Raw genomic sequence first — 9,631 nt, 5'->3', positions numbered from 1 at the left:
ATTTATAAAAAATTGAAAGGAGGGGAAACAAGAAAAGCAAAGAAGACTTTGTAACCTTTTTTATACACGTAAATTGACTGAGACTAACTTGAGCCCGGCAACATGGGAAGCTTCCATGAACCTTACTTTCGGCATCTGCTCAACATCTCCCCATAAATCAAAGATATTCAGAGCGCTCGCCACAGCATATCAAAGTTAAAGGAGTCATGCCATTTGGGGGAGCCTGGTTTCTATATGCAAATCTGATGGAGGAAGCAACAAAGAGTTTTAAAGCATCGTTATCACTATTTTATCCCTCACTGAAAACTGATCAAGAATCGCAGCCACAGTTACCATCAAACGACGTCGTCATCGACCTTGAGTTCGCTGCTGCCGGAATATCTCCCCCAGACCCACCTTCACCACCCACGAGCAGTTTTAGTGGCTGGGAATTGAAGATTATGTTTGCGTTTTGTCTGAGTTCGTCTCTTGAAATAGCAGTCTTGTATGCACAGCTCGGCCACTCGGAGCTCCCTCTACTCTTCAACTTGCTGTCTCTGGCAATTGTTTTTGCATTTCTTTCTTTCTTCGTCGGCAAATCCATTGATCCTAAGTTCGTTTTGGCATCTCGAGTTCTCTGTTTAGCTGGCGCTTTGTTTGTTGTAATGGCTTTTTTCATCGCCATTACAATTCCATTTCCTCTCTGTCTAAAGTGCGTCTCTTGGGCTGCTTTCGCCATATCTTTGGCTGCTATTTTTGTCTCCAGGCAGTTCTAACTTCGCAGTGAAGACAAGAATAGATTGCGATTAATAAATCTGTTCATTTCATTAAAAAAAATGAAACCTGTTCAAATAAAATTCTGCGGATCTATACATACATTTTAAATACACATGGAGAATCTTCTATGTTTCTCTGTAGGCTGCAGTTTTTGTTACCTACATATATGTGCCATGTTGCTTATTGCATTATTCTTTTCCGCGGATAGCTAAAATCTCATCTTATCTCTCTCTCTCTATCCCTCGCTGGCTGACACAGAAACCATGCAATTATGTATAAATCCTGATCTGCAAATCCCAAGTCTTGTACATCAAATAATCCACCTGGCTGTGGTCACGATCAGTTGAAGCAAACGAGACTAAAAAGTTGTCTGCAATATGAAGATGTAGATATATAGACATACACAGACGTATGTATAGGACTAGGGTGATCCATGATATTACAGGACTATGGTCTTTTCTTGTGCCAAGTTTAAGTAAATCTCATAACAAGACCTACATAAGAAACTTTACCATGTGATTTCTCCACCGAGCTGAGTAAGGAAGTGCAGATGAGTGAATATGATTGAGATAGTTGATGAGGTAAACGAACAAGAAGGAAGAAGAAGAAGATGGATCATAGCTCACTGTATATACATATATATATATATATAGCTTAATGCACATATATGTTGATCAACAACCGAAACTAACTGAAGTATAAGTAACTAGCTATTGAGTACTTAAAGAAGATAAAGCGCAAAAGAAGAATAAACGTGCATCGACTTCAGCAACAATAGTACTATTGTCAAAAAGCAAAAACCAAACAGATCGTCTCCTAGGTTTCTTGTCTGTTTAATTATGTATGTATATATACAGGTGTATGTATAAGGCGAAGCCTAAAGATGAATACTGTTGTTAATTACCCACTCTAGCCTGATTCTGACGGAGCTGAAACCTGAAGAATCCTGAAACATGATGCTTTTTCTTGGCTTTCCCGATGGTAATTAAGCTTTGTTAATTGCTGTTCAGCTTTCTTGATTCATATGTTATAATTAATTTATTTGATTTCATTTGCTCCAAGGTTCTTGATTTTTGTTGCTCGATCGGTTTCGGTGTTTGATACAGTGGCAAGAATGCCAAGAAAACAATCTCAGAAGGGCAAAAGTCTCCGATCGCTGTTCATACACACACATGCCAGCATATAGATATATATATATATATACTGGGTAGACGACACCCAATCTACCCTTTTTTTTTTCTTATTAATAATTAGTTTTCTAAGGTGTTTTTAGGTACAGGCGTCATTAATAATCTGTTTTAGATACAGTATATATGTAATCTGTTTTAGATATATATATATATATGTATATATTCTTTTTCAATCTTCCTAATCAATAAAATCAACTAAGTCAAACTTGTCTGCGGCATAGCATTTGACAACCGAAAAACATACACCACATGTTATTAAGAACATTAAGCAATAAGTTTGTAAAACATACATTTATTAGATGAAAATCTTTTCCGGAAACAAAAATTATATAGATATATGTATATATATATATATGATTTAATTATAGCATAAAGAATTTCTTCCCCACGATTCAACACATCAAAATTCATAATAAACCAAAATTAGATTGATAATTTTTGTTAAGCACAGGTCGATTATATGATTAAATATATTAATATTTAATTATATACAAATTTTTGTTAAACAATTGGTATTATATATTATAAGTTTAAATTAAAAATTTTATTTCAATTACATAGTCATAAATTTGTAGTTACATCAATTAAAAAATGACATTTTGTGTTACTTTCTTCCTGTTATATTAAATTTACTTCACTTTTGTTAAACTACGTTTTGATTGACTCCAGAAGCCAAAATTTGCAGAAAATTTTTGAAGTTTATAAAGAATTTTTACAACCCTAAAGAGGTTTCTGTAATCCTTGACCTTCGTTGTCTTATTGGTAGAAACTTTTTAAGCAAGCGTGCAACTTTTAAATACACGTAGTAGACGCCGACCGACCAACTGTAGAAACTTGCTATCTCATGGAAACTTTGTAAGAAGCTTACTTTCTCTGACCAACGTCTTCCTATAAATTACAAAGATTCTGAGCAAGAGCACTGGACACAATAGATAAAAGTGCAACGAGGAGAAATTAATTCATCAATGGCATCTGGGAGAGGCAAATGGTTTCTATCTGTAACTCTAATGGACAAAGCAGCAAAGAGTTTTAAAGCATCATTATCACTATTTTATCCGCAATTGAAAACTCATCAAGAATCACAATCAACATCGCTGATGCAGTTATCATCAAACGATGGCTTCGTCGATCTTGAGTTGGCCGCCGCAGGAATTTCTCCCACAAACCCACCTTCACCACCCACGAGCAGTTATAGTGGCTGGGAATTGAAGATTATGTTTGCATTTTATCTGGGTTCGTCTGTTGAAATAGCTGTCTTGTATGCACAGCTCGGCCACTCGCAGCTCCCTCTCGTCTTCAACCTGCTGTCTCTAGCAATTGTTTCTGCCTTTCTTTCTCTCTTCGTCGGCAAATATATCGATCCCAAGTTCGTTTTGGCAACTCGAGTTCTCCACTCAACTGGCACTTTGTTTGTCGTCACGGCGTTTTTCATCGCCATTACTATTCCCTTTCCTCTCTGGCTTAAGTGTTTCTCTTGGGCTGCTTTGGTTATTTCCTTAGCTGTTATTTTAGTTTTCAGACAGTTCTAAGTTTCCACTCAAGACAAGAGTAGATGATAATCGTTAAGTGAAATCTGTTCAAATCATTAAAGCCATGCACCCAGATAATAATCATATACGTATAGAATCTTCTGTTTATGTTACTGTGTAAGCTTTGAGTTTTATTAATTGCCTATTTCCGCCTTTTTTTTTCTTGCATTATACTTTTTCCCAGAAAGCTAAAACCTTATCTTCTCTCTCTCTCTCTCTCTCTCTCTCTCTCTCCCCCGAACACAGACGTCATGAAATTACGTATAAATGCTGATATTCAAATCTCAAATCTTGTGCATTAGAGAATCCGGCTGGTTTATGGTCATTATCAGTTCAGGCAAACGAACTAAAAAGAAGTCTGCAGTATAGACATATACATATATACACATACGCACACGTCGTATACATAGGAGTAGGGTGATCCATGATATATAGGAAAAGGTTTTCTCTTGGGCAAAGTTTAAATAAATTAATCTCATAACAAGACCTACTTAAGAAACTTTACCACGTGATTTTTGCCACCGGGCGAAGTATGGAAGTGCGGTTTTAGTAAATATGATTGAGATGGTTGATTCGGTAAACAAAGAAGAAATAAGAAGAAGATGGATCGTTCACACACTATGTATAACTTAATACATAGACACACACACACACACACACATATAGACATTTACCAACAACCGAAACTAGTGGAAGTATAAAGACAAAAAAGTACTTAATCGTCTGTCAAGCTCGCCTTTTTCCAAGGGAGAAATTTCCATGGCAGAAAAGAAGAATCTCAAAATCTGACCCGCTGCTTTTCAGCTGTTCTTTTTCCTCCTTCTTTCCAGGTGGGTAGATCGGGTCGTTCTTGATCCATCTTGAGTGGAGTTGACAGAGAGATGATGCATGGAATGTAAGATTGCCATGCCATTTTTTTTTGAAAAAAAAGAGAAGTAACAATAACGCGTAAGCGACGCTGAAGTGGAGTACTTTTTTTTATGTAAAAAATTGTTAATTGTAACTTTGAGAAGTTCTTAATTTTTATATTTAAAAAGCAGGAATAATTTTAAAAATCTAAATTTAGCACATAATTATTATATAAATATATAATAATAACAATTTTTCAATATATAATTAAAAACATTAGTCTTATTTGAAGTTAGTGCGCGACCGTTTACTTCTACAGCCTTACTTTTCTCTCCATTCGTGTGAAACTGACGGCTAGAAGAAGAAAGCCAAAATTTTCTCACCATAACAAGAAAGTCTGCAGAAACTAATACAAAGATTTTCCTGCGCTTTCTGCTTCCCCAAACAAGTTTTCTCCATCAGTCACCTATAAAACTAAAAATGTCGGCTCTAACGAAAGGCTGCCTTTATCTACTCATCCAAGAGTTTAAACTCGGCCGACAATTTATCCGACCCGTCGAATATCATCATCACAGACGCAACTGTCGCCGAGCTGGAAGATATAGATATAAAGACATACACAGACGTATGTGTTGTTAGATCGGATAAGTTACAGCTTCAAAGGAAGCTGAAATGATGAGCAAATTTAGAGAGAGAGGACAGCAAAAACAGGGAATAAGGCTGCAAAAGCCTCTGTTTTTCAGATTGCAGAAAGATGATGATTTTTGGAGAGGAAAAAGGATAATTTTCATTGATTTGCACGATTACATTTATAAGCACAGAGTTGTGCTTGATTACAACCAAAAAATAAACGATAAGATTAAACTCAGAAATCCATGCATACACGCTGCATGGCAGCTACGTAGGCTGCGGTGAAACATTTTCTTCACAGCTTTATTTGAATTTGAGTTTGAATAAGTAAATGGATAAAATCATTAAAATCAACAGTATGTATAGGACTAGGGTGATCCATGATATTACAAGACTATGGTATTTTCTTGTGCCAAGTTAAGTAAATCTCATAACAAGACCTACATAAGAAACTTTTCCACGTGATTTCTCCACCGAGCTGAGTAAGGAAGTGCAGATGAGTGAATATGATTGAGATGGTTGATGAGGTAAACGAACAAGAAGGAAGAAGAAGATGGATCATAACTCACTGTGTATATATATATAGCTTAATAAACATATATGTTGGTCAACAACCGAAACTAACCGAAGTATAAGTAACTAGCTATTGAGTACTTAAAGAAGATAAAACGCAATGTTAAAAATGAGTGCATCTTACTTTTAAATCTACCATGTAAACAAATCAGTTTTTATTTTGTAGAACATGAAGTCAGATTATGGAGTGTCAGTTTTAGATTTAGTTGAAAGTTTTTTATATAGCAGTTGCAAATTGTTTAGTTGGAAGTTTTCTTGTCGTGGTTGTAGATTTTAAGTACTAGAGAATGTGTATGGAAGCCTATCTTCAAGGTCAAGGCCTGTGGGAACTTCTTGTTGGTGTTGAAGCAGCAATTCCTGATGATACTCCAGAAAATGTTGAACAACGGAGGAAATGGAAGATTAAAATGCTCTTTTTGCTTTGAGGACATCAATCAGCAAAGAGTTTATTGACCATGTTCGTGACGTTAATTCACCAAGAGAAGTTTGGGAGACACTAGAAAAGTTGTTTTCCCAAAAGAATATAGCAAGGTTACAATTGTTGGAAAACGAATTAGCAACGCTAACACAATGAGGTATGTCTATTTCTGAATATTTCTTACGAGTTAAAAGTATTTGTGCTGAAATTTCAGAATTAGACCCGGATGAGAAAATCAGAGAAGCAAGACTATGACGTTTTCTTATTCGAGGATTGAAGAAAGAGTACACACCTTTCGTTACCTCCATCCAGGGATGGGTTAAGCAACCTTCAGTTGAAGAGTTAGCAAATTTGATTTCCAACCAAGAGGCTTTAGCAAAGCAAATAGCAAAAAATTTTGATTCAGATGTTGTTCTCTTATCAAAGGGAAATCAGAACAAGAAAAATTCAGCAGCTGGAAACAAGAACAATGAAAAATGGTCAAGTATTGAACAATCTACTGGTGGCAACTCACAAAATCGCAAATCTGTCAAGTGTTACAAATGTGGAAAACTTGGACATATTAAGAAGAATTGTAGGGTGAGGCTTTCCAAAGCAAACATCGCAAGTGAAGATGATGAATCACTTAATTGGGAGCAATGCTTCACCATTGAACTAGTTGAAGGGAAAGAAACTGTTGTTGTGGAACCACACCCAGTTCAAGCTCTTTTTAACCATGAAAGCTGCCAAGCAAGAGTGGATTATTGATTTTGGCTGCTCACATCATGACACCGGAAATGATTTGCTGCTTTCGAAGCTGCATCAACATGATGGAGAGAGAGTTATTGTTACAGCTGACAACTCTACTTATCCAGTAGTGAATGAAGGAGTTGTGAAGTTTGGTATTGGTGATACAAACATCAAACTAAATGATGTTTATCATGTTCTAGGTTTGAAGAAAAATTTAGTTTCAGTCTCTCAAATTACAAATTCTGGAAAGTATGTCTTATTTGGGCCAAATGATGTGAAGGTGCTTGATAATATAAAAAATATTTCTGCTGATGTTATTTTAACTGGTGAAAAGAAAGGGCTCATTGTTTGTTATGTCAGCAGGTGAAGCTTATGTGAAGAAAACTAGTCAATAATGCTGCAATTTGGCATGCCCGGTTGGGTCATATTTTGTTATCGAATGTTGCAGCAAATTTCTTCAAAAAAAATTGATAAATGGCATGCCACCCTTGAATAATATACATGAAAATGTGATTTGTCAAGGCTGTCAATATGGAAAATCACATCGTCTTCCTTTCAAAAATTCATCTTACCGTAGATCAGCTCCATTTGAGTTGGTGCACACTGACTTGATGGGACCAACAAAAACAGCAAGTTGCAGCAGCTAACAATATGCAATGATAATAGTTGATGATTTTTCCAGATTCACTTGGGTGTATTTTCTGAAGGAGAAAAATGAAGCACTTTCCAAATTTATTCAGTTCCACGGCAATATAGAGAAAGAATTTGATCACAAAATAAAGTGTCTGAGGAGTGACAATGGTAGTGAATTTATGTCAGCAGATTTCTTTCAATTTTGTGAGAATAATGGCATTCAAAGACAAATGACATGTCCCAATACCCCTCAGCAAACTGGGGTTGCAGAAAGGAAGTTGGCACATATCACTTCAACAAGTCTTGCATGGTTACATGACAAAAATCTCCCTCGAGAGCTTTGGGCTGAAGCTTTTCAATGTGCATGCCATGTAATAAATCGTTTACCTCTATGGCCAGGTAAAGAAAACTCTCCTTTTCAGATCTGTACAATATAAAGCCAAATGTAAATTACTTTCAGGTATTTGGTTCAATTTGTTATGTTCGTATTCCAAAATCTAATCGAACTAAACTTGACTCGAAAGCAAAAAAGTGTATTTTTGTTGGCTATGATTCATGTAAGAAAGGATGGAGGTGTATGGATCCAGAAACCAAGAAATTTGTTACTTCTAGAGATGTTGTGTTTGATGAGATATCATCCCATTATTCAGCCAAAAAATCTTCAGCTCAAGAAGCCATTCTTGATGATCTAGAAATTCACAGCTTGTTCCTGACAGTAATTTAAACACTGATGAGTCTTCTACTCAAAGCAATATAAATGGTGGTGAAAGACAAGCTGAAAGGAGATCCACAAGGGAGAAAAGACAACCAAATTACCTCAAAGATTATGACGTTCAGCTTAATCATTGCACTGTTGCTTCCTACTTCTTTGAGGAGGATTTGATGAAGAGCCAACAAATTATGAGGAAGCCAAAGAAGATCCAAAGTGGCAAGCAGCCATGCAAGAAGAAATTGAAGCTTTAAACAAAAATCAGACATGGGATTTGGTGCCAAAACCAGAAAATTGTAATCTTATCACCTACAAATAGGTTTATAAGTTGAAGAAAAATTCAGATGGGGCTGTTGAAAAATTTAAAACTCGACTTGTTGCACGTGGCTTCTCTCAAAGCTATGGACTGGATTATGAGGAGACATTCAGTTCGGTTGCACAAATGATAACAATAAGAACCATTTTTTCTCTTGCAGCATTCAAAAGTTGGAAATTATGGCAACTTGATATAAAGAATGCATTTCTTTATGGAGAATTAGATGGTGAAGTATTTATGGAGCAGCCCAAAGGATATGTTTCGAAGCAGTATCCTCACCATGTTTGTCGGCTTAAGAAGGCCTTATATGGCCTTAAGCAAGCACCACGTGCTTGGTATGGTAAAGTTACCTAATACTTTATCTTTTGTGGCTTTAAAGTTTCAGCTACAGATTCTAGTTTATTTATTAAATTAGAATTAAATATGCACTTGATGGCCTTATTGTATGTGGATGATATGATAATTAATGGAAATAATGAAGCAGAAATTTTCAGACTGAAAAATGAACTTTCTGTTCTATTTGAGACGAAAAATTTTGGGGCAGGCAAGCTGTTTTCTAGGTCTGGAAATTGAAGAATCAGATCAAAGGTATTTTGTTTCTCAAAAAAGTTATGCAGGAAAGCTTCCACAACGTTTTGGCATGGGGGAGTCAAAAGAGAAAGCTACTCCAATGGAGCCACATCTCAAATTGGTAAAAGATGAAGGAGAGTCATTGAAGGATGTTAGAAAATTTCAACAACTTGTTGGTAGTTTAATCTATTTAACTATCACAAAACCTGAGATTTCTTATTCTGTTGGTGTAGTTTCCCAATTCATGCAGTGTCCAAGAAGCCCTCACTTAGCAGCAGCCAAAAGAATTCTTCGTTATGTAAAGGGCACACTTGATTACGGTCTTATGTACAAAAAGCATGAAAATTTCTTGTTAAGTAGATTTACTGATGCAGACTGGGCTGGAGATGCAGATGATAGACATTCAACTTCAGGCTATTGTTTCAGTACTGGATCAACAATGATATCCTGGTGCAGCAAGAAGCAATTGGTGGTCGCTTTATCCAGCACTGAAGCTGAATATGTAGCAGCAACTATGGCTGCACAGGAATATGTGGTTGAAGAGATTAATAAGTGACATGGTATCTAAACTCGATTATGCTTTCCAAATTAAATGTGATAATAAAAGGGCTATTAGGCTTGCATCAAATTCAATTTTTCATGGGCAGACAAAGCATATTGAAGTACGTCACCATTACATTGGAGAGAAAGTGCTGGACCAAGAAATTGAGCTAAAAGGAATTTCTACAA

The 9,631-nt window shown here is 36.1% G+C and overlaps 1 pseudogene; it reads left to right on the top strand.

Moving 5' to 3' along the window:
- The first annotated feature begins 8,555 nt into the window (after nucleotides 1-8,555).
- On the top strand, nucleotides 8,556-9,458 carry LOC148239718 (secreted RxLR effector protein 161 pseudogene; annotated as a pseudogene).
- Nucleotides 9,459-9,631: the final 173 nt, after the last annotated feature.

This window comes from Carica papaya, chromosome 9 (genome assembly GCF_054855325.1).
Source record: "Carica papaya isolate Zhongbai chromosome 9, ASM5485532v1, whole genome shotgun sequence".
In the NCBI taxonomy this organism is placed as follows: Eukaryota; Viridiplantae; Streptophyta; class Magnoliopsida; order Brassicales; family Caricaceae; genus Carica; species Carica papaya.
This window is presented reverse-complemented; position numbering and strand designations above follow the sequence as displayed.